Genomic DNA, 26,630 nt, shown 5'->3' on the forward strand with positions numbered 1-26,630 from the left:
CTGCCAACGGGTAATTTGTTCTCCTCATATAAACATTAGGAAAGTTTAAGCATCTGTTCCTAATTAGATCCCTTGCACAAGTTACTGATACACATAACTCGCACTTCCCCGTGCTCATTGCTGAGATGTCAGATGATTAGTTTGTTTGCACACCACTTCTTGGAATTAGAAAAAGCTAAAAATCTGGAATCACAGCTGTTCTCTGCACCAGAACTCTAACCCAATTTTTATTGGAATGATTAAAATTGCCAAGATTTGATGACCCTGGGAAGCTAACACAAGTTAATTGGGCCCCAGCTGACCCTCACATAACCACATAAATTTTGGAGAAATCTGGCCAGCATTTGATTAATTTGTTTACAGAACATTGTTAGATAATTTTTTTTTAATACAAAAGTAGGGTTTCCTATCCAGGAAACCATTTGTGAAATTTACTTCCCAGCCCTCGTGGCTTCCTCACCAGAGCTGGGACAAGGTCTTGGTACATCTGACAGATTGCATTCAGCCCTAAGCCTGCTCTACCATCTAACACTTCAGCTTTAGGTCCAGAACAAATTAGGTTTTGGTTCTGGCGATGGTATAAAACCCTGACGCACTCAAGTGAACAGTTGAGTTCACTTGCAAGTTACACATGCAGAATCAACAGATCCATCTATCAACCCTTTCTCTGTAGCTGATTGGAGCACTGTGACTTAAGCCTTTCCAGAAACCCTCATTCAAACTCATCTTTAATGTCTTTAGTGACGTCATCAAAGCTTTACACAGTTCTTAAAAGCTTCCAGAAATGTTAGTTCTGGAAGGAATTTTCCTCAAATGTTTTATTCAAATAAAAGAAAAAAAATATTAAACTGATTTGGAGAGACATAAAACAGAGTCCCAAGCCTCCCTGGTTTTTTTGTATCTGACAGAAATATCTCATGCGCCTCACATCAGTGTGGATCCAGTTAACAGAAGTGTAGTGATGCTCAAAAAACTGCTGTCTACGAGACAATAAAGCCACATTCATCCACAGTACATGATCATATTTATCATAAATATTTTCAAACTTTACTTGCATAAGAGCTAATCCAAAATGTTTTCTCCTGCCTTGTGTGGTATCCTTGACTGTATTGCTTACAAAGTAGCACAAAGAAGAGCATTAACAGAAGCCCAGTCTCTTTGTGACTGTCCATGTTTTGGTATCCACTGAAGTGGAAAGTTGTGTACACATTTTGAAAAATAAAAAGCCTTAGAGCCTAAGGTTTCAGCAGAAAGAAACATTTTAATTACCCATATAAGGTGCCATTTCTTTGCTGCAGTCAAAACACTTTCCAAAACAGTTAAGATGCATTCAGCCCACTTTTGAAACAGCTAATGGACCTGAAAAATAGAAGACACATAGCCAATGATCACCGAGCATTACTGGTTATTGAATCCCTGTTATTCAGAGCCTGCTTCAGCTCTCTCTCAGAGAATACCACACTCTTTCCAAAAATGCATAATCACTCGTATGCTTAAGGTTTGTTTTCCAGAGAAGGATGTTTTCTTAATCTTACCCAAATACTTGAATGCAGATAAAACTAGGTATGCTGTGAGAACAAGGGCACCCACATGCATGAAACCAGTTTCCTTCAGATTTGTGTCTCATGACTTTGATATCTGAAATCTTATTGCAACTGAGACATCTGTAAGGGTTTTTCCCCCATATGGATTTTCTCATCTCTGCAGTGTGCACTCATGTTCTGCTCTTTTCCTCTGTCAGGTACTCCCAATGTGGTTTTCTTCCACCTAGCCATCTGCTTTTAGGAGCTTATCTTAGACATCTTTACTCTTCTGACAAATCTATTGGAAACCTGCCAATGAATTCAGAAGGTGTCAGGGTCACACACGCAGACATGCATACATACACACATGCAATCTTTTTTTCTGTAAGAAATCAGGGCTCATTTCCCTAGACTAAGCTGAAAAAGATTTTAAATTATGCATAAATAAACTTACCTTCTACAGTTATTAACTCATTGAAATAATTAATTGTGAATTAGAGTGACTGGTATTTCAATTTGAAAGACTCCATGAATTTACTAGCATCTAGATTTGAGTCCTTTAACATGCTTATTTAACACTGACATGAGCTTCACTGATACTCCAGCAATGACATATGGTAAATTAAAATAAAATTTGCCCTATTTGCTTTAAATAATACAGAGAGTAGGACAGTGACTGCAGTGTGCAGATCTCCGAAATATTTGGAACAGGAAGGAAAACGTAGTATTCTTCCTTCTCTATAGACCAGGGCAAAGACCACCAAGTTTGTTTTTCAAGGGTCTAAATAGTATTGTGCTATTTATTTTCTCAGCCATGAGTTTCCTCCTTAGTGTGCAGTCAAGTCTGCATGGTATGGAGTTATGAAAAGGAGTAGTTCTGACAGAAACATGGTTCAGTATCAACTCTTGAAACATAAACCTCTCAGAAATGTTCTTTGTGAAATCCAACAGTCCCATCTACAAACGCTCTCACAAAGGACCAGAATTTCAATGTTCATATTCATTTTTGCACTATGTGGCAAAATGTTGGGATTTGGTTTAGATCATGTCTATTAGAGATAAGTGGAAGTTTCTGTTACAAGAGTTTAATTTAATAAAACTAATTTAATGAGCACAAAGCACTTTGTCTGAAATACCTTGAGTTTAAAGACTTTTACCCAACCTTGACGCAGCTGGGGCCAGAGTTTTCTACAACTGCTCAGTGAAATTGATTCTCTTAGCAGCTCCACAGCTATGCTGTCAGCAAAAATAACAGAAGCTGTTGATTTTGGTGAGTATCAGCAATTCTCCTGATCACTGGAAGCATCTCTGAATTTATGTTTTGTTTTGAATCAGACTGAAATCAACTTAAGAATGTAAAAACTTCACAAACTGGAAATGGCCAATCCATGTCTTAAAAGTATATCATAAAAGGAAATGTCAGTGTGCCTGTTTACCTCCTTCAGAGAAAATAAAACATTTGCTACTGAAAACTGCTATTCTGCAGCCAAAATTCCCCCCCTCTTACTTGATTTTCACTCATTGCTTACTCAGGCAAAGGTCCCACTGACTTCGGTGGGTGACTGGTAAGCAAGTAGGGACTTCAGGACTTGGCTGACTTATGTTTTGTAAGTAAACGCCAAGGGAAAAGCAATTTGATCACATTTCAAAGCCTGGCAGAACACAATATAGCATAATCACTAAAAAATCTAAGACTGAATTTCATCAAGCAAAAACAAACACTGTTCAGAAACTCAGCAGGAGACAGCCAGTCCTGAGCCTACAGTAATTGCAACATTGAGAATAGGAGCAAATTCCCTGAAGATGCTCCATACAGTAGCAAACCATCTGTCCAAACACTTCCAGAGAAGGTTCATGTTTGAAAACCCTGGATCTTGCCAGGGCCTTTGCCATCGGCTTTGGAAGTGCAATGACATGGGATATTCACAGATGTTCTTTATGAATGTCTCCCACTCCCTGAAAGCAGATGGATATTGGAGACTGCAAAATGAACTACCAGAAAAGACAACAAAACCTTTTTCCACCTCCTGTTGCCTTTCTCTACAGTAGGCATTGAGTCTTCAAAAATCAATTAGCATTTTTTTGCTGGTGGGCAACTGTAAGGAAAAGATTTTCTTCAAAGATTGAGCATCACTGAAACTGACCCCCATGTAGAATTTCATCAAGGCATCCCTACGTATGGCCCTGGACCACCAACCCTACCCTTCAGAACAAACATCTGTGATTCACAGCAACTCCAGAGAGTATTTTCTAGCGTATCTTGGGAAAACGATGACAGCTGTTGAGACCTAGACATCACTGAGCACTGGATTTTTGCAGAATAAGTACAGTTCATCACTAATATACTTGAAAACTCTAGTCCACAGCAGGGTCTTTAGTGAATGACATGAGTTTGTAAAGCAGAAAATAATTCATATTACAGTATAAAAGCAGCAGTGTTTGAAGTTAAGGGTCAGCTGCCAATTCTCTTATGAGCCCTATTTTTCAGGGCTTTAGAACTCGAATAACTACATAAAACATCAACTTGACAGACTCAATGATTTTTCAAACACCAGATTAACTTTCTTAAGCTGATTTCAACACTTAAAGTAAGGTTTAATGGGAATTTTAGCAGTTGTGAAAAGAAAGCCTACAGAGAGGCATACAAACCGGAATCTCCTTGTCACTGCTCTCAGCACAGAATGGCTTCCTCTGCTGCTGCACCACTGGGCTTGGCCCCAGCACAGAGAAAGCAAAAGGCAAGTTCATCCTTACAGTGTCCTGCAAACAGTCTTCACAAGCAGAGATTGATAGTAGTGGAACTTCGTGCTGTGAAAAATGAAAACAAAATATAACTTGAAGTCAGATTTCTTCTCAGCATTTGGCTGAACTCCCCTGATTTGGGGTTTCAAGCCCCATGGACCTGCACCCCCAGTACAGGTCTTCCCTGGTGACTGCAGCCCACTGCCTGTGCTGAGCAGTGCTGTACTTCTGCTGCCTTGGGATGGTAATGCTCAAGCTGCTCCACTCACTGATAGAATGAAGCTGATGAAAAACATGGAGACCTTGGCTCAGGAAGAAATTTCAAACAGACTTTTGCACTTCATCCCTGGCACACAAGGAAGGAGGGGCTCTGCTGCCGGGCCACCTCCTGTTGTCTTCTGGCTACTGTCTAGCTAAACCTGTTCCAAAAGCATCACCTCATCTTCCACTTGCTACAGCGCAGTTGTTCAGTTTAGGGCTAGGCATATGGCACCTATATAACAGTAACTGGTGGAGGCAGACGTTCCAAGTATCAGCATCTGTGTTTCATAAAGGAACATGAGGATGTGATAGAGGCAGCCTGCAGGACCTCCTGGAGAACTGACAAGAACCATCTCAGACCCCCATGGGCTTCTAGGTAACAGCAGTACAGTATTTTCTCCTTGACAACAGGGAGCAGTCATGGCTGCTTTATAGTCCTTCTCAATGCAGTATCTCACTGCCTCCAGTTATATATTGATTTTTTCTTCAAAAATACTGCTTTGAGGCAAGGAAGTCCTGTTACCGCTCACAGAATGGGAAAGTGATGCCCAAGTCTGATGCAGAGCAGGCTGGGAGCCCCAGAGGAGGTGCATCCACACAACACCTGTTGTGTGTCTGCCTGACTGAGCACCACACTGGGACTTTCTGGGAAGGAAAGTACTGTGGCCATTGGAAGGTGGCAAATGATAAATAGTGGGAACCTTGGCCAGGACACCATGGCCTGCTCTACAGACTGAGCTGGAACTTCTTCCCAGATTTACTCAGGAATTCTCCTAAACCTTATCATTTGGATACTAAGCAAGTTTGGATTCAAATGTATACACAAATTCATGCATAAAATCTAAGCTGTAGAATCATTTGATCATGTTTTCTTAGAAGGTATGTAATAGAGCATGGATCTGGACCCAGGCATCTCTGTCTCTCTGTAGTTTTTCTTTTCTCATCTTGCTTTTCTCTTAGAAACTTTTCCCCCCAGTATTTATTTTTTAAAGGGAAAAAAAAAAAAGAGAGAGAAAGAAAAAAACAGGAGGTGATGGAGAGAGGAGGAAAAATGAGAGAGAAAATCAGAACAAGCAAAGAAAACAAATTTCAAACTACCATATTTCTAGAGAATATTAACTGAAGATTCTAAAAAATGAATAAATAGAAAATTTTGAAAAAAATAAAGCTGGTACCCCAATTTTTCATTACAGCAACTGTTGGGTTAAGAAAAAATTGAGAAAGAAAACCATGCCCAGCCCACACCAAGAGCCTTTAAAGATTTCTCACGACAAGGAGTACTGCACATTTATGAGGTGGCCAATCCACATGCAATCAAGCCAACTGGCTCTTTGTGTTCTTTATAATAAAAAAGAGGTGCTGCTACACTAGTGTAATATTCCTGATGAGAGTGCTGAGATAAGTTTGCTGTCAGTCAGGTCCTTCTCAAACAAATTTTATGAGCTATGCTTACCCTTTTTTGCACCAAACTGCACGATCTGCTTTACATTTGCTATGGAAAACATGATTATTAAAAATCTTCTTTAGCCTTGTTTCTATGTAACTTAGTATCAGAATCAGTAGCATGGAAAATAAGGACCCAGGTTACATGCCAGGAGTCTCGGAACATAAAACCTTGCTGTGGGCTGATAATATCTCAATGATTCTTACCAGTCTCCCAGACTCTGTCCACGACCCTTCTGCAAAACAAACTTCATGAAATCAAAACTCACACCCTTCTCAGAAGTCCAGTCCCTTCCTGTGGTGAACACTGCTTTTGTGATAACCAAAGGAATTCTATATTTAGGGACAGCACTTGTTCTTGACCTTCAGAGGATTGTTTCCATTGACACATGCTGAAATGAAAAGGGATAAAAATCCCCGGTGGGATTTCAGTGTAGATCCTACAGTTCTAATATGAAATTTAAACTGCCCCAGGCTGCAAGTGTTATAATACCGCCTGCTAAGTATAAAGCAGAAAGGGAAAAGTCCTGAAGACAATACTTCATTACATGGAAATTCTTTGAATCCCAAAGCCATATGGGACATTAAAAGCTTTCTCCAAATCCCTCTCAAATCAGTGGAATTCAATTGTTGTACAAAATAGATATTTGGAAGAAGGGAATCTTGATTTTCTGCATTTCTAGGAGTTGGGAGCTGACCAAGATCTATTTGTAAATGGCAAAACGGCTTTTATTTTAGGGCAAGTATAAGAGCCAGGAGACAAAATCTCTTTTAATCATTTAATTAGAAGCTTTCTCAGTGGATTAGGCTGTATGCCTCTTCCAGTTCAGCAAAATCAATGCTTCCCAGTCAGAAAAGTTCTTTTAAGATGTTATGCAAAATCCTGCTTTTTATGAGTAAAGTTTCACAAACAGCTATAGCTTGTGAATTTTCCTACAACAGCACATTATGGACAGCCCTGCCCACAGTTATCTTGAAAGCCTCATGTCTTCTCTCTGAAGAGATGTAGCTGCAATAACCCCACCAAAAATCCTGCAATTTACCCAGCTCGTCAGATGTGAGACACAACTTCCTCCAGAGACATATACAGGAGGCAGCTCATATGTAAGTGGATTTGCATAAGTTATTAGTCAATCCTTTATGAGAAATTAACAAATCTAGTAATATGATGGCCTAGTCCTGGTAAATGAAAAATCTTGATTTGTCCCATATCATTCTCAAAGGTTGGTTTTTCCTTTACATTATGAAAACTTTTCACAGGACACACAAAAGGTTTTCTATTCAGATAGCAGAAGCCGGGATGTGATAAAATACCACAGTAAGACATTAACATCCACAGTAATATGACTGACCTGCTCCTTACTGCAAAAGGCATTAAAATGGCATGGTATTTTAATGAAACTTTCAGAGCACCTGTCCACTGTAGTTCAGGGTGATGAAGGAGCTGCAATTTTTGTTTCTGTTTAGCTGGTACAGCTCACTTCAAGGAATAGCATGCTGCGCTTTTTGGCCTCCTTCCATACAAGATTATGAATCAGAGCTATGTTAACCAACTCAGAAAAATCTCCATGCTGAGCGTAGCAGAAGACCAACCATCTCTGAATCCACTTTGCTATGACACTCCTCTGCCAGGCCCAGGACACATGGTTATTCCCACAACATGTTCCACTTTGCACAGAACCTATGTTCCCCATGAAGACAGAACGGAGCATGAGCAATGAACAGGAAGCAAGGCCTTTGCTTGCCATCACCTTGACTTCTCAATGTGCCGCAAAGAGATGTCATTCATCCATTCTATTGCACCCTGTGGGTTTGCATACACCAACCTTCATTGTACCATCTGGTAACGATTTTCTGCAAACAGAAACATTGTATGTTCTTGCAGGGATTTTGTATGAGCTATGTGGCTCTTGTTGCTCCCCATGCAGGAAATACTTTCTCTTTGGTAAGATTGGTAGGCCAAACCTTGTTGTAGATTCAAAGCTCTCACTAACCATGGTAAGCATTTTCCTCAGCCAAGATGAAGTAAAATATGACCACCAGACCATCAAGTTTCATTAAAAAAAAGGGTCTTATTTTATGTCAAGCTTCTTTCTAGTAGCTTTTCTTCAGCTATGAAAGGATGATAGGTAGATATTTAAACTGAGCGTTTCAGGAGGTAGCATAACCCTGCTCCAGGTTTTGTAGTCTTTCTCTAGATGGGGAGGTATTGATCTCATTTTCCCTCACCTCAGGCTGGGCACTGAGTAGGCCAGAAGCACGATGGCTATCCATAGCTTTCATTCTGCTCTGATCAACTGATACAAAAGCAGCATTCACACTGCAGTAGTAGAGCTGGCAATACAGCAGGTGGGGGTGAGGAGATACAGACAGACAGAACCCAATTGCATACTACAGGGGCAGAGGGCAATCAAGAGGATCAGTGAGCAGAGTAATGTGTGTTCAGGCAACTAGAGGTAATTAACCCTTGGCAAGTCTAACCGAAGGACTTTGGTGGGTCTTCTGTCTTTTGAAGACTTTAAATCAGCATAGGATAACTCTCTTTTAAAAAAAAGTACTTTGAAGCTGCCACAGCTCTGAACTCATAGATGAATCATGGGGTACCCCAGATGTATGCTATACAGACAGACATGCTATACAGACACAGACAAACATAAAAATCCCTGTGGGATTAAAGACAATGAATCAAGCCTTGTTTAACCTACACCTTCATTATTTCCATGGCCAAAGCCAAACCCCTTGCACAGCTCCAACACATTTGAAAGGAGTTGTGCCTGCTAACATCACTGGCCTGCATCCCATCTTCATAGAATGAATATCTGCTTGTTGGCTTTGTTGTTTTAAACTTTTCCCAAACTTCCAAAAAACTTTCAGGTAACATGAAGCTTGACTTTGCCAACTGAATCAGTGACTAATGAATCCTGGCCAGAGGCTCTTCATTAAACACCCAGGTTTCTCATTTGTGCTGACCCATTTACACCCAAGAGTTTATTTTAACACTGGTCTTTTTGCTTCCTTCTCCTTATTCAGAATAAAAAAAATGAAAGAAAGTCTTTGCTGAGATTTGGTTACTCACCACATGCTGAGCTGAGTTTCCTGTTTAAAAAAGAGAAAGGTTGTGTGTGTGTGCATGCATTTGTAAGTGTGTTCTGGGGCCTTTTTATGGGTGTCCTGGCCTGATAAACCCTTAGAAGAGCAAATACCGAGGCATAAGTTTTCTGAGCTATTTTACCCAACTAGCACCAAATGCAGCCTGTGCACTGCAAGCAGAGCCCAGCAGATATCCCAACAAATGAGAAAAAGTATTTTTAATTTATTTGGGGGTTTTCCTGAAGCAAACTTTGGCACGTAAATAGCAAGCTGCAGAACAGCAAGAATGGCAATGTTTATCTTTGAGGAGGATTTAGGCTGTGTTAGATGGCTGTATTAGGGCACAGGTTGCTCCCAAAATCTGTCTCTGAATCAGGGTACACAATGTTGCAACAAGAGAGCTAGAAAGCATGGGAGAGAGGCAACTGATAGCAGACGGGATGACTAAAGTGCTTTTGTCAGGCTTCTGAAACTGTATGGAAAAAGGTAGGAAGGAAGGGCTGCAGAGAAACCTCGGAAACCATTCTGCCTCTCGTGAGAGCTGCAGAGAAAAGGAGCAGGGGAGAAGAGTGTTCTTTGAAGAGCAGGTTTCCTGATGTACAGTATTTACAGGTTAAAAAGGGAGCAAATGTGGAAGAGAAGGCAATATCAGAACTAAGAGTCAATGGAGAAGACTCTGGAAAAAATCCTTTTGGATCCCAAGGGTCACCAGCCCGCACAATCAGAATGTGGGTATTGTGAAATCTAGTGTTTTTGTTAAAAAAAAAGTCCAGCTTGTGAAATCCCGGAATTTGTGTGTGAACATCATCCGGCATTCTGTCTCGCTTAATAGAGGCTTCTTGCTTAGAAATGTAACTTAAGAGTATTAATTGCTCAGAAATCAGCTGATACACTCATTTCTCTGCTGTTGTACAGCCCATTTTAAGTCAAGCTCAAGACTTTGCAAGGCTTGTTGTTTAGCAGTAGTGGAAAATGGGAAGCTGAACTTTGTTCCCTTTTGTCAGTCAGGGACATGCATATCACTCTGGCATAACAAAACAAGCCTGAAAACAATACAGTTAGGTAAAACTTTTTCTATTAATGTCCTAGCAAGAAATCCTCTATGGCATAAACAATGTAGTAATCTCTGATCTGCCTCTAACTCTATAATATCACTGCAGGCACTATATTAAGCATTATTGTTCCTTCTGTAATGGCAGTTCTTAAAGTGTCTTTCTGGGGACAGCTTCACACAATCAGAGACTGGCTGTAAGCATGAGTCCTACAAATTGAGAAGAAGAAGGATTTAGTACGTCTCCTCCTGAAAGAGAGAAGATATGAGAATAAAGATCAAGTACTTGAGCCAAAGGCTGGGAAAGAAAATCAACTTCTTGTACTGTAGGCAATGATACTGTCAAGTCTATTTGTAGATCTGCTGAGCTCTCTTGTGAATGAATGTAGGGTGCCTGTGATAATTTGCATGCATTTTCTTATGAGGTTTGAGTTTGTTTCATTTCTGTTATACCTGTGACTGTTATCATAGCCCAGAGAAAGGGTTAAAGAAAATCAAAGATCCTACAGAGTCCTTCCATAGTTTCAAATATGCAGTTGTTATAAAGAGCAGAAGGTGCAAAATGAATACAAACAGAGGGACAAGCACCCTTATTCCCTTATTTCCTGAGCCTCATTCTGACTGCCACAGCTGCCTTACAATCAGGCATACCACTCACTTGGTGCCTTAGTTTCCCCTGAAATGAGTGTACCTCCACACAGAGGTGAGCACAGAATCTGGCTGCTGCTTTTAACCTGCTATGTGTATGTGAGTGATTGTACAGTAAATGATATTTACTACTTATAGGAACAGCTATATTTAAAAATACAAACTAATTTTTGTACACATACAGGACCACTGTCATTTACTCCAGACCCCTTTGAAGTCACCAAATACATTTCATGTTTCCTTTCACAGAACTATAAGCAGGATTTGGTTAAACACCCGTCTTCTCAATACATCAGTGCCTTTTGGCTGCTGACTACCAATCTGGTCTTGACTTTGGGAATGCTATTCTGCAGGCTGCTGTAATCACAGCACCACTGGATTCTTCCCATTTCCACTTGTTTTCAAAGGAAGAAGGAATATGTTCCCTCTATTCCTTCAAAGAGCTTACCCTTGCTTTGGAAGAAGTACACCTGAACATAGAAAAAGGCTGACAGGTTAAAGGGTCATCATATCATTTTCATAGTAACTCATTCTGGTTGCCTTTTTGCCAAAGCACGGGGTTTTGGATATCAACTGGAAGCACTAAACACTGGGTGAGGAGTTTGGACATGTAACACGAAGTTTCATGCACGACCCTGGGTAACAGGATGTAGCTCAGGTTTGTTCCATGGGGGTGAGGAGTTTGGACATGTAACACAAAGTTTCATGCACGACCCTGGGTAACAGGATGTAGCTCAGGTTTGTTCCATGGGAGTGACTGTGAAGGTCACTGAGGGAAAGAGCCTCAAAACATACTGGAATTCAGTGGAATCAGTGATCACTGCAAAAGGCCCAACACAAAGTGATCCAGTGCCATCCCTTCAGATGAAGGGAGCTCCAATTTCTAATCAAAAGGCAAAATTCAGAACCAAACCAGAGCAAAAAGCCTCAGCCAATCCCATATCTTCCTTTTTCCTGTAGGTTCATCCAAATCTCCCACAGAGTAATTGAAATGTCACTATATAATGAATCTTATAAAATTTTAATATAGGATTTATCCTTTTTCATGTCTATTAGTTCCAAAGCTTGCCTCCAAACTTTGTGAATAGGCTTCCTCAAGGGTATGGGTAAGGATCTCAGCTGCATCTGATTTCACTGCACCCCAATGAAATGGTGAGTCAACCAGTATCGGGTATATCTGAGCATTCTCCCAGAATTACTTTTGACGTTTACAAGGAAATAATACTCTTAAGTCAGCCTTAGGATCTAGTTGTTGCTTGTAAAGCAAGAATTGGCACTGGCAGGCTCATGTTGATCTAGAAATTTCAAGGAATATAAGAATTCCATCAGCAGAAAAGAAATCTGTGCCTACACTGGCTGTAAATTTTAAGCATCCAACGTCAATCAGAAATGAAATGCGACGTAATTCAATCCTGCTTCTTGAGATCTGGCCAAAAAGGAAAGTTTTCGTAAGTTGAACAGTAGATACTAACCCGTCCTCCCTTATTGCATAATGCAACGCAGCTCACATATGGTTCTGCTCAGTGTTTATCAGACAACACAAAACCCTTTCACGAGTGGGGCAAAAAGGTCCTGGGGACAGACAGAGATCCATGACAAGCTGCATTGCCTCAAGGTGAACACAAGGAAGTAGAGGGCTAAACACGGTCCTATTCCTGAGACAGCTGTTGGCAGAAAGGATGTTTCTTTCAGGGTTTCATAATGCAAAGTCATTTCATTAAACTGTTTTTTCTCCGTAGGGAAGAGTTTGTTCTTGTAAAGTTTCCAGCTTGAAGTTTCTTCCTCCCCCCAGTTGCTCAAGCTTCTACTTTTCAAAGTAGCTATTAATTTCCAAATTCAAGCAAACTGTAGTGGCTAGAAACCCTTTTAAAATATCCTGAAATAAGCAAAACATTTGAAAATTATCTAAACAAAATGCTGCACTTGACCCCAACCTTACTGCTCTCTTCCAGATTTTCAGCTCACCAGTATGTTTCACGTTTTGACTTTCCAGCCTCTGTCAAGACAAAAAGCTTTTCCCTGTTCCTTGTAAATCCTCACAAACTGAGAAAACCATTTCCAACCCAGGTCTGCCACCAGTCCATTGCCCTCTATAGTTCTCAGTTTGCTTTAGTGCCAAGGATGCTACAAAAGAATAATTTTGACATTCAAGAAAGTGCAGAGACTGCAGCTGTGTTGGGGACAGAGAAGAGGAAACAAGAAGGGAGATGGTTTCTGACAGATTGCATCCGCCTGTGAACATCAGTTCTGCCCGTTCCAGTTTTCTCTCTGCCCTCTGCAAGTCTTTACTGAAGCCAATATGAGGAGTCTCCCTAGGGCATCCCTGCTTCTCTCCATGCCAAGTCCTGGTGGCAGTTCCCATTGTCTTCCACATGTGTCTTCCATGCTAGCCATGAAGTTCAGACCTCACTTAGGGTCAGCCTTGCCCAGACTCCTCTCATGCCCTGGGTCAGATCCATTAGTCTGCTGCCAATTCTTGTCATCCTCACTCAGCCAAAACTGCCAACTTGCTCCCAGAAGACCTGGCTGCAAAATATGTCTCTGGCAACACTCAGAGCTCTTGCAAAACATCCAAGACTTTAGGAAAAAATACTGGATGCCCTTTTGGATTCAGAAGAATCCTTCTTCAAATAAAGTTTCATTCACATCACCCTTGCCTCTGCAGCTGCAGTGGGACACCACGTCCAGTCTCTCCAGCTGTCACTGGCCCAAGTGGGAGCAGGAGGGTCACAGAGTCACAAAAAATTGAACCTTCTCAGGTTGGATTACTGGTGTCTGCTCTCCCCTCCTTTTGCTGCACTGGCCAGTATAGCAGGCTGTGGAGCAATCTTCTACCCAGAGACATGTAAAACATGGAAATCACGTGGAGACTGTTCTGAGTAGTGAGTGCACACACACACATGTACACTCCTCAGCTCAGGAGATACTGCCCCTTGAAATCAGCCGTGAACCAAGATGGCAGACATGGGGATTCATCTGGCCTGACTGCAGCCATTTAGAATAAAATCAGTAACATATACTTTGTCTTCTCCCTCAACAGTCAAAAGAGAGGAACCTCAGAGGAGCAGACTACATCTCAAGAACATCATCTCCGTGTCCCCACCTGGTGGTGTCTAGGAGACCAGCAGGCATAGGGCTTCAGGCAACACCCCAACACCACGGTATAGTGCAGGTGTGGGGAAAGAGTTGATGCTGGAAGTGCCTGAGGTGCATGGGGCCAGGCCCCCTTAGTTCCACTCCATGCCCCTAGGCATGCCAAGAGAAACCAGTGCATGAGAGGAAACCCAGGTCCGATCCAAGGGCACCACTTGGCCCTGTGCCCTGAAGGCGCACAGAACACATCTATACAGTGTGAGCTGCACAGACCAGTGCAGAGCAGGGCCACAGAAAGGGTGATCTGCCACTTCTTCACGCTAAGTATGATTTTTGCTTACAAGCCTAGAGCTGAACATCACACTTGCCAGAGGGCAGGCACAGTGCTTCCAGTGGGAGCACTGGGAACCATCTCGTGTGAACAGATTCTTTAAGGCAGGACACACAGTCTCGCAGCTGAGTGTGAAGGGGAACAGGCTATTTGTTCTGGCATCTCATGCACCTCATTAAGCCAAAGCAGCAGCAGACACTGGAAGTGGCCTTTGCAGCTCCCTGGTGCCTCCACTTCTCACCCTGACTGGAGCTGCCTTAGGCAAGCTGAATCTAAAAGGACTGATTTTTCACCCCAGATATCTTAGTGCTATAGCAGATGTCAGGACAGTGAGTGACTGCGAGTCCTGTGGAGGCCAGTGTGAGGTTCAAAAGGAAAAAGAGTGCTTTGAGACCTCGGTATGGAGATATATGCATTCCTCACAAGTGTGGCCAGCGCTGCAGTTCCAAAACCAGGCATTAGATTCCCTAAAGAAAGTCGCTTAAAAATCACAGGATTTATCATCCATAGCAGTAATGTTTCTGGGATTATTTTTATTTGCCTTCTGGTTTGGGAGCTTTTTATATCATATTTTGTGTTATTTTTTTCCTGTAACCATAAAATCTAAGAAACAGGCTGAGAATTTTATTGTCCCCATGAATACAGAAGCTGGAGGTTTGTAGAATGTTCATGGGACTTATGGTACAACTCATAGGCTAAGAACACATAGGTTTGCATGAGAGAAGTGGTTGTGTTGCGCTAAGCATATTTACTCCGCATAACAATTTGCAAAGGGAAGCATGTGAAGAGGATGTCGTAAGTTTGTATGATGTATCTGTGGGGGAGATGATGAGCACATGGGGGACTGTTGTATTTTAGCACCAGAGCATCTCTGCTAAGCACGTTTTCTGAAGTGCGCCTGGCCTCTTTTTTTGTGGAGTGCAGAAGTGCATGAACGCAGCTTGCTAGCCTTTTGCTGGCTGCATATGGGGGTGTGAGAAAACTCGGAAACACAGGCAGGTCTTTGAGGGCTACATGGAGAAAGCTATGAGAAAGAATAGACATGAATGGTGTTGGTCTTCGGGCTGACATAGTGCAGACTTTCCACACAGCGCATAAAACTGCGTAGGATCCCTGAGTCCTTATCACAAGGAGGATTCAGTCTAACTGAATCACACCAGGCTGGTTGGTGGTGAATGGACTCTGAAGCTGGAAGGTGAAATACCAGAACCAGTTGGTTTTGGCTGCTGTGCAACCTTTTGGTCTGACAAACCCTCAGGTTCCTCTAGTAGGCCCATGTGCTGATTGGGTTTTGCTGCCTAGCTTCCACAGCAAATATGGGCTTTTCCCTGCAATGCAAATTCAAGGCACCCACACTCTTACACTGGTGGCTCAGAGCTCCCTGCACACAAGCTGCCCCCAAGCCACTTGTCCCCACACCCTGCTCATTTCAGGAACTTGCATGTGCTATGTCCCACACACGTGTGCCTCTCAAAATAGCCTGGTGCTTATCTACAGGGGCAAACCCTGCCACAGCCCCACTGAGCTCCCAGAGTTGCTGCACTCAGCATTGTGCTGCTGCAGAAGGCAGGGGCAGGCAGCCAAGATGGCCACGCCAGGCCTTCCCCCCTCATCCCCCAGGGACACAATGCTACTGAGGCCGTGCACTGCTCCATGTCCCTGTATGGCCTTCGTGCTTCCATCTGCAAGGTGATCCCTGCAGGGATTCAGAGCTGCCAGACACATGACAATCCACTCCTCTGGGAGCAAAGGCAGCAAGAGAGCCAGGAGTGAAATCCCAGCTCAAGCTTTCAGCCAACCGCTGGCCTATGCCACCTCTCTCTTGAAGAGTGACAATGCACAAGAGAGGGTTCACCTGTCTCCTGTCCAGCCCTCAGCCTTTTGAGTGTCACAAATGGAAATACTCAGCATTCAGGACTTACTGTAATCCTTTAAAGACTACTCAATCTTTCATGTGAGACTGCCTGTTCAAGCCCTGGAGCCACGTATCTGGTTACCCTTATCTCAGTGGCACAACTACCATGCTATTATCGGCCATTGAATCTTCTGATCATTTTTAATACGTCGACAACACAATTAACCTGATGACCCCTTCTCTGCAGCAAATACCACAGACTGAGACCTCCAGGAGACACACAAGAAATCCAGCACACAGTAGAAGGTCCCACTATAAACTGCAGGGCCAGCCCAGAAAACCAAACTGTTGAGCTGTGTCAGTGTCTAGCTTTTTGGAAGACCCGTTCTCACAGATGCCTGGTTCATCTTCCTATCAAGATACAGCACTTGGTTATTCATCATCTGTCTTCTCACAGCTTTCTGCCTGAGGGGCAGCATCTCACTTGGAAGTTAAGTCCTTAATGCCTTTCAATGCCTATTACTTTACTCTGTGAACAGAGTGACACTCAGGTTTCCTCAATTAGTCATCTTGGGGATTTTCACTGGGAACACATAGAAGCGACCACCAGGAACGTAAAATACTGCATACTTTCACATTACCCACCCAAGATTTAGTACTCTTTTAGGCACATAGTAAAAAGAACTCTGTTGCTAATTAATCATCTGATTAAAGGTTCTGGGCTTCCAGATCTCATTTTTCTACTGAACCATGCTTTCTCTCACTGCCTGTCAACATAGCTGTACTTGAACCCTTGCCCAATGTAAGCAGTTCTTTTCACAGTCATTGCTTTAGCAGCAGTGAAACAGTGGCTTCAGATCCTACCGACCTAGAGGACTACATGGAGACGCTTCCTGTTGATGATAACTTAGAAATGTTGTAATAAATACAGCATGATAAAGATTAGAAAAAAAAAAAAAACAGTACTTTTTCACATCCACAGCACTCTTAGAGACTTCACTAAAGCCTCATATGGAGCTTTCAGAGATGGGTGGTGAAAAAATTACTTCTTTCAACCTAATGTCCACTTCTGGCCTTGCATTGGGAACCAAAGCAGAAATGTTAAAAAGAGCAGAAAATTCTGCTGCAGTGGTGGGCACCATGGTGACGCAGGCAGAGCTGGATGCAGAGTTACTCTTGCCCAGTTTAGTTCATCCCATCAGGTTCAGGAGGTGAATTTGCTCTTCTCAAAATTACAAGAGTAGCCTATGCCAAAGATCAGAAAGAAAAGCTAACCAAAGAAGTACATAGGTCATTCCAAAAGTAATGCCTTCTATTTATTTCCATGGAAATGACAACAGATACAATGAGCACAGTAACACCATTTGATAGAGCACATTCTCAGCTACAAAACATTATTTTTCAACATGGCCACCACCATTAGCCATGCATTTTCACCAGCAATAATCAGGAGCCTGCATGCTGCTGAAATGCACCACCCACCCCCTCCCTGTGCTCGCATCCACTGTTTGAACTCCAGAAACATTCAGAAAGCATCAGTGAGTGTCAATGGGTGCCATTTTTTTCTGCATGAAGGAATTGAATTGTACACCTTTGCTTCATACACACTTCCATGTCAGACACCATTGTGTCAGGCTGCCCATCTGCTGCCATCTGTCACACAGCAACAACATGGAACAGAATATTGGTGGGAAGGTTCGACCTCTACTGCCATACCACCAATATCCACCTCTGACATTGTGGACCAACAGAATAAAACAAGAGGCATTAATTTTGGAGTAGCCTTTGTAACATTCCAGTGAGTTACTCTTCCAGTGATTCAGTCACGTTACTGATGAGAGTGGAGTGGCTCTCAAGCCACTCTCTTAAACTGATGGGCAGCTGTTTTTCAGCATCAAAAAAATTCAATTGCAGCAAAATTCCAGGGCTGACACTTTCCACATGTATTTTAGCTTCTATATAAATCCTTTTGGCAGCATCACAAGGGATAGAAAGGCTCCATGGTCGAACAGTTTAAAACTTATTGTTTTTTCAAGTAAATACTTGATAGCGTCTATTTAACACATGCTCAATGTGAATATATATGCAAGAAAAAAAATCTGTGTGAGAGAGATATAAAACTGTAAGCAAAGCTGCTTTGCAAATTTCTGACTAAACAAAGTTTCATCAGTAAACATTGCTTCCTTGATTGTTTCATCTGAAGCACCTCACGTCTGATCAAATTTTGCTGGAGTTGAGACAAAGAAGAAAATGAACACTGAAGAACTGGACACTGAAGTCGCTCTGTACTGCTAGGCTGCTGCTGGTGATTTCCATTTGTCAAAAGATTTGATTTCTGAGTTGCCAGTTCACAACATTAAAGAGCAAATTTGATACTGAAAGGAGTTAAGCCCCCAAAAACTTTCCCAAGAGCCACAAGTGCTGATTTTTGGCCACTGATAATGACCACATCTTCAATCGTAATTTGTTGAGTTCCCATCCTTGTTCATGATGCCTTAGAATAGTAAAAACAGATATTGCTAAATGGAGATCAACTGCAATAAAAAGATGGTGATGAAAATTTCTTGTCTATTTTCTAATTCTCACCTCTTCTGTATCACTGTGCAGAACAAAGAAAGACACTGATGTATTAAACGGAAATGGCTGCAAGGTCATTTTTATTTACATTTGTTATTTTTCACCTCTGACAAAGCTGCCAGTGATTCCAAAGACACCAAAGAAGATGGACACGTTAAAGCAAAACTAACTGAAAGAACAAAAAAGCAACAACCAGTGACTGGCAACTTAAAGTATACCCCACCTACCAGCATTCACCAAGTGCTGAGAAGTCATGCCCTAGAAAATCAAACAACAAGGCATTTGAAACCACCACCATATGAGCTCTTTGCAGTCCTGAAAGGTCAGTCCCTAATTAGGATGATGGATAAAAACGTGGTCAATTTTGCTATTTTTAGAAACTGTTTTCTAAATACTTAGTTCATCTCCTACCCAGATACTGGGAAACTCCCTCCTCCTTCGTTAATCATCTAAAATGCTGATAAAGAAAAACACTGCAAGAATGTTTGTTGATCACTCTGGGAGCTTTCAGCACCATTTCATGCAAATCAGCCTCCACCCTACCACTGTCACCCTGCAGCATCTCTGCATGTTTGTGCATGCACTAATATATATACGTGGTGCATGAAAGGGACAGAATATGCCCAAAGGCCATTCTGGCATTCCAAAAAGTCTTACAGGCATATGCAGTAATTTTTTCCCTTTCTCAGTGTGTTTTAGCATCTGTCTGCACTTCTTAAATATTACTTCGAGCCCTGGCCATGCCTGTTTGTGTGTGTGTACATATGTATGCATGCTTTGTTTTCTTTTCTATCTGGGTCATTAACTGGAGTAACTCAGTTCATGTGCAACACATCTGGTTTTCAGTAAAGCCCTGCTTTCCCTCGGCTTAACAGCTGTATTGATTGAGGCATGAAGCTGTGGCTGAATCGTTCCCCACCAGTGTGACACAGGCCAAACAGCCACCTAGGCTCCCTTCTGACCTTGCTTGCTTTCCTTCTGGTGCCAACTCAGGAAAATTAACATCTTGAATGATTGATAGCATGCAATCAGCTGTTGCCAGGACCATTACCATCTTGTTTATACTACTGAAATCTGGCTGGAGGGCTTTGGCTGGGCTGCAAAGTCTCACTTCAGTCCATTTGGGGATTTCTGTCAGCATTTCACACATTCTGGGAACCTTCATTCACCTGGTAGACACTGCCTCTAGCACTAAAATTTAACCAGGGTTATAGAGTCTCCAGTGACAACCGCAGCATTATCCATGGTAGTTTCCATCTCAAATCTAGTTCATAGGCAGTATTTATTATTTCTAGGGCACCATATGCGTCATAGCATGTTTTATGGACAAGGACAACACGAAATCTAGGGCTTGAATCCTTCAATCAGGAGTGCTGATATGTGCTCCTGTGATCTTGCTTTGTCTTGTATGGCACCACTGGAGCATCAGCATTTGAGTCTCTGCATCCTGAGGCAGGATCAGGCAGAGCACCAGGCTATAGCCTGGTGAAATGAAATTGGCACAGATGTGGGTTAAGAGAAGATGAGATGTGAAATCCTGAGAAACACTCCAATATCACATGACTGTGGATGTTACCATGGTGGTGGCAGCGTTATGGTCGCTGTTAAAAGAAATCCTCACTTAATTCTTTTTCAGTTACACTAATGCAGCGCAGCCCAGCTAACTTCTGGCCTCATCCTGTTTACGCCTGTCTATTACAATGGATGAAAAAGAAGATGGAGGCAACAAACATCCTAATTTTGGTAACTCAGTTTATTGTCAATATTAGGCTGAATGGGTGTGGGATGTGGTACCGAGGAGTCTATAGAAAGACAGGATTCCTTTGAGAAAAATCAGTACAAATGCAGATGATCCCAGTGATGATAAGACAGGAGGTACCAACAGACAGCAAATTTCTAGGAAATGTGAGAATGACAGACAGAGATCTCAGCTACCAACAGTCTGGAGGCATGGTAAGTTTTTTCAGGAGATAAATGAGCCTTTTCTGTGGAGGCTCATGGGAATGCATACTGCGTTCTTGATCTGCATGCAGCCCAGATGAAGGCAGAAGCTGCCCATCTGACAGGCAGCTCGACAGGGAGGCTGGTATCAAGTACAGCTCAGAAGCAGGAGTTTCCTGATGAGAAGAGGTTCATGGGGAAAAAGGCCCATGCAGGTCCTGAGGGAGATAGGAAGCAGTACAGATGTGGTAATGGCAGAGCTAGCGAGAAGCTCCAGAAATGGCTGACATGGGCTTTATGGCACTATAGCCCAGTGAACTGAAATATTTTGAGCCAGTCAACTCACACAAACAAAGCTAGGCTGGTGCAGTCAACAGTTTCTTGATACAAAGACAATATGACATAGTTTTTGGCTCAGATGAACCAGGCTAACCAGCAGCCCAGTTTTAGTGGAATTTGATCCACACCATTCCTTCCTAATATAAATACAAGCTGCTGTCCTCTGCTATCAGTACCTTTGTCTCTCAGAAAATGGGAGGCAACTGTTCATCTCTCCTGTAGGGGAACTGTTAGATCACAGCTTGAACTGGTGATTGAGCACCTTGTGAAGGGATGTGGCTGGCCCAGGGAGCACAGGAAAATTGTTTGCACCTGTGCTGCCTTCCTGACCAGAAGGGGTGGACCCAGGGTGGAACCAGTCTGGGCTCGGACAAGGGTCATCCACTGATAGAAGAGAATGTTTTGGTGTAAGCTGCTTGCTGAGGAGAAGTGTTGCATAGCCAGAGATCCCCTTCACCAGGTGGGTGAGTTCAGCTCTTCTTTTTGTAGAGTGTTGGTCTGCTTGTGTGTACTTTGCCTAGTATCACCAAGAACCTGTTAGAAGCAATTTTTACATCCCTGTAAGTTGAGCATCTTCCAAAATGCATGTGTATGGGAGAGGAATCAGGATGCCTATCTAGTTTAGTGTATGAAAACACTAAAGCCCTGGAGTAATAGTAACCTTTAATGTTTTCAGCTCTCTATTTTGTGTTTTCTGATGCTCTCCCTGGCTGCCAGAGTTAGCAGCATATGCAGAGGTACTGCTGCGCTGGGGTCCTCCTGCTCTGTTTGATGTTTAGAGAACACCAAGCAGATATGGTTGTACTACTCAATCTTGCTGCTCTGCTTTGGCAATGTTTGCAAAGCTGTTACCTTGCTGGGTTCCCAGCTCACTGCCAGTTGGAGAGAAAGCCTCTGAGGTTGCATTTACTATTTTACCTCCTTAGATAATGTTATGTCTGATGGCTGGAAGCTGGATATTAGTGCGGACAGAACCAATTAGCTAAGTCATTCCACATCTGGCACACAAGTACCTGCATGCTACCATAGCCAAATAGCTTTTGACCCAGAGCCTAATCTTCCATAGACAGCAACTTTATTAAGAACGGCTGAAGAAAATCCCCCCTGAAGCTGTGATGTGCTGGGCTGCCCTCTGCTCAGCCACTCCTTACAACCACTGGATTGCTGACTGGGCCTTGGGGCATACCTGCAAAGTCACTGCAATGGGTTTTACAGCATACCTAGCCCTTTCAGCTGTCGTTTACTGCTGTCTTTCAATATGGTGCCATGGGATGTTTGTGTAAAAGGCTCAAATACTGATCTCCCTGGAGGTTCATTTGCACTGTAGCATCTCAGACTTGGAGCCTACCTTTTAAAATATATTCTGTGGGATTTGCAGTGTGTAAACCAACACATAGTGGTTTATGAGAAGTTTCCTCTGGCAGCATGTGCAGCCAAAGCTTCTTGAAGCATGGGAGTTTATGTGTGTGGGGTGTGAATTTTGCTTTTTGAAGCTTTTTTTTTTTGATGTGTTCATAGCTTGCTTAGCCCAGATTCACATAGTGCTTTAAGCCTGAGTGAAATCAAATGCCCAAAATGTAACAAGCCAGTTTTGAGTAGCTGGGGAGAATAACAACAAAAAAAAGTGCAGTTTTGATGTGATGATATTAGCAAAGGGCTCATGAGCTGTACATCAAAGTCATGATAAAATGTCCAAATACACATTACTCTGTTCATGTGTACTAACTATAGCCTTCTTCATAACCAAGACACGTCTCTAGATTTCTTGACCACAAATGGCACATCAGAAACAGTCTATTAACAGATGACCTGTTCTAATGACTTGCATGCTGCTGCTGTTGGAGTATATGGAAGCCTGCAACCCTACTCTTCCCTACCTGACCTGCCAAGGTGACAACTGCAGATTAAGATACATAAAAAGACTGCACAAAGTCTGGAGACTATTTAGTGCAGAAAATGGATCTTGAAGCAGAGGTCTAGCATCCTTTGTACTAGGCTGGCTGTTGCCACATGAAGCTTCATTTACAAGTGGAAAGGACATGTACTAATCTCTCTTAGCATAGCAAATTCATCTGCTGCTGTATATACAACTATAGAGTATAGAACAGGCTCTGTTAGAAGTCACTCAAGTCTGAATCCTGAAAGGTTTGTAATTCCTTGCTACAAAGCTTGAAGGAATGTTGAATTTGGAACATTACCCATTGTCTTTTGGATGCTGGTTATTCTACTAGGCCGTTCCCATACAAAAAGTTACCACTCTAAAGCCATCTTTGTCTGTACATTCCTGTCATTTTTTTTTAAAGAGAATTTATGTTCTGAAAAGGGAGAAGAAAGGTTAGCACTGTTTCAGTATTGTTTCTTGCTCTGGGTAGACTAGCTTAGAGATATAGAATTAGGAAAATACTCATTGTGAAATGTCATTGCAGCTGTATTATAGCTACAAGGATTGATACAGGTTCCTCAGAGCTAATTGGCACTTTCAAGCAACACCCTCCACAACCTTCCCCACAAGTAGAGCTGAGCAAAACTGCATCAACTTATAGCTCCAGGTCATAGCAGTAAGGGATTCTCATCTGACCTCAAAACAGTTGATTTTGAGCATGCTTAACCCTTAGGCCTTGGATATGTGGATCAAAACCAAAGAAAGCATTTACAACAAAAGTCCATTCACCATTAATCTGCGTAGTTTTCCTTGGGAACTGGAGGGAAGAAAGCTGATTTTTTTTCAGTCAGCTTTGAATTAAGTATACAAACTGTTTAGGATCAACAGTGTTAGAGACGGGAAATTCTACAGTGGTTTATTAATCAGTCTGGCACACAAGGCATGCACCCTTATTTCCCACTTGTAAATTTGCTTAATGTGATTTTTCAATTATTTCTTTAAATTCTAAAAGGATGACAAGTGTATTCTGAATACAAAACTTGGTACTGGTGGAGGATTTCAATCAAGATTAAAATCAGTAGGTACTACGAGAGCAGAAAGAATAACAATCAAAAGGGGAAGTGAACGCCAGATGAAAATGCCAGAACCCGTTTGTTCATTCAAAGTTCTCAACTACGTTTCTGAAAAGAAAATGCACAGAGGCAACAGTGCTAATAAAAAGACTAACTGGACATGCTATACCTGGTATTTAGAACAAAACAAAATTGCTATGAAAGTTTTCTCACCCATTTGGATGAATGTTTGATTTTGCCTTATACTCTGCTTTCAGTTATTAACTGCTTACAGCGCTTTCATCCGCTAAAAATTCAAAAATTGAGTACTGTGATCACATTTCAGTCAGCCATAAAAATAACAAAATTAGACTGGCAGAAAAGTGATAGTGTTCAGGGGCATCTACTCTGAAAGCACTCAAGATGTCCACTGCTCTGCTTACCCTAGTTCAGAGCAAAGCAAGAGGACAGAAATTGCTCTGGCAGTCTTATATGGGCATTCATGGCTCATTTTCTTTCTCATAATAGCTTTGAATTTCTTAGGACATCCAGGCTCTAGTGTGTAAGGCAGGGTGAGTCCCAGTCACTACAGAAAGCAATGTTGTTAGCAGTACTTCTTGCTTTAGACCCAAAAGCTGTTTCCACAAACTCTGCTGTCTCCTTGTCCCATCAAGTCTCCAGCAGTTCTTTGGAAGTCAGTGAATAGGCAGAAGAGATATCTCCAGCTACCTACCCAGAAAGATCTTTGTCTTTCAAGACTATAGTTCCTGTGTGAGAGGAAAAAAGTCACCAGTTGGACCCACATCACCACAGGAAACCCCAGCTTTAAAGAGTTCTCTTAGATCAATAGCGATATGAATGCAGGCAGTGGGAACCTGACCCTGAGTCACAGAAACATCCTGTTATCTCCAGCAACTTGAATAGAGAAAGCAAGCTGCCCTGGGTATCCAACAACCCACTGAGAGTCCACTTACTTGGCAGGCTGCCTTTTCAACTGGCTGTATCCCCAGAATCATCCTCCAGTTCAGCCTCTGCCTTGTAGAAGGAAGAAGAGGTCACCAGCAGACCTCAAACCTCTAACAGACAAAGCAGAGGAGCTGGCAGACTTAATGTGTTTGAGTTTAAGCTAAATCTAACAAGTAAGCTGATGAACTCAAATATTGGATGTGGAAAGTGACCAAATCTATGTTGTCCAAGCCAAAATGCCATGAAAATTCTGGCAACCTCTTCCAAGGGAGAAGGATCATTAACTGACATCTTCCATAGACTCCACAATTTTTATGGGAAGAAAAATGAATTAGTGGGCTTCCCTGGTTATCCAAGTCGCTGCAAGTTCCGTAGCAGTGAGCTCCTTTGGCTCTGGATGGGATACAGCAATCCCACCTCTTGCAGCACAACTGACTATCCTCATCTTTATCTGCTGCACTCAGATGTGAGAATCAAGGCCGCCTATCATTAAACAAAATCATCTTTTCACTAGGTAACCTTCACATTTTTTTCTTCTCTGTTGTTCGTGCTCTGGCAGAAATTATACTCAGAAAAGGCAATACTGAAAGACTGTAAGGTGTGTTTAAGTACTTTCAAGAGCATTCTTCCTACTACCAGCAGCACAGTTCCCATTTTCCTACTCTTGTAAATAACATAATGCGCCAGACCCACTCTTCAAATAACCAAACTCTTTTTTTCCTCCTGCAAATCATGCATATCCTCACGCTTCATTACTGAGGCTGACCTAATTGTTGGGAATGAAGAAATAATTGATTGAGCTCAAAACTTGTTCCCCAGTTTGATTTAATGGGAATTATTTTATATATATATTATGTTTCAATAACTGAAAAGGAACAACCTGGCTTGACTGGCTGTGAAAGGGAGAGAAGTCACCTCAATTATTTGTAGTCCTCCACTGATGGGTACAAATTCTCTATGTCAATTATACAGGGAGAGCAATGTACTCATTTGCAGGTGGTGTGCACAAGCTTATGCAGATGAAAATTGTCCTATTAAAAGCTCATTGAAAGCTGAAAGAACCCAGCTGCTCTCACATCATCAAGCAGTATTTTGCAAAACAAAACCCCTGTGAAGCTGTTGACATAACCAGCATCCCCATCCTCTCAAATGCCTAGCATCATCCAACTGGGGAAGAGCCTGCTCATGCTAAGCATGTTCAATGCAGCACAAAATCCTGGCTTCTGATTCACAAGCTTTAGTGGTTCCCAGTCCTCCTCCTGTTGTGCTGCAGCTCTCAAATTGCCTTGATCAAAGGAGCTGGCTGTATTCTGTTTCTCAATGAAAGATACGTGCTGCTGGATGGAAACTTGACAGAGATTGGTCCTGCTCTCCCTTTCTATTAAAGAGGAAACTATTCAGGATCACAGCGCTGAGATCTAAAATCTGAAACATTAAAACTCAGTGTGGTTTGTGTGGGAACACCATAAAATTTGTATGGGATACCCCGTAAAAGCTTATTTTAAAGTGCCATGCCAAAAGCTGAGTTAAAAATCAGGCAAGTTGTCTGGTGATGATGGCACTGAAATCCTATGTTCAGCCACCCTATCCCAGTGCTAGTTGCCACACAGCTTTATGAACTGTTCTCCCTTCCACACTCATATACAATCTGATAGTGGAGACAGTAGCTCAGTGTTCATTGGAGCCAGCAGGGCCTTTGACAGCCCCCTGTGACCACCATGTGCCCATCTCATGCCTCCTGCCCCTCCACTGCATACGCTGCAGTGCACATCTTGAAGAGCTGCCAGATTAAGATCTGTAGGTTCGAGCCCTGCGTGCTATAAATAATTAGCCTTA

At 42.3% G+C, this 26,630-nt stretch overlaps 1 long non-coding RNA gene across 1 annotated transcript in view; it reads right to left on the bottom strand.

Moving 5' to 3' along the window:
* Positions 1,242–26,630, bottom strand: part of LOC110400443 — a 76,497-nt gene continuing 51,108 nt past the window's right edge. The window contains exons 2-3 of the long non-coding RNA XR_002439846.1: positions 4,173–4,331; positions 1,242–1,359 (exon numbers count right to left, since the gene is read on the bottom strand). This is a non-coding gene — a long non-coding RNA (uncharacterized LOC110400443). The remainder of the gene's footprint in view (positions 1,360–4,172; positions 4,332–26,630) is intronic.

The sequence above is a fragment of the Numida meleagris genome, chromosome 5 (assembly GCF_002078875.1).
Source record: "Numida meleagris isolate 19003 breed g44 Domestic line chromosome 5, NumMel1.0, whole genome shotgun sequence".
In the NCBI taxonomy this organism is placed as follows: domain Eukaryota; kingdom Metazoa; phylum Chordata; class Aves; order Galliformes; family Numididae; genus Numida; species Numida meleagris.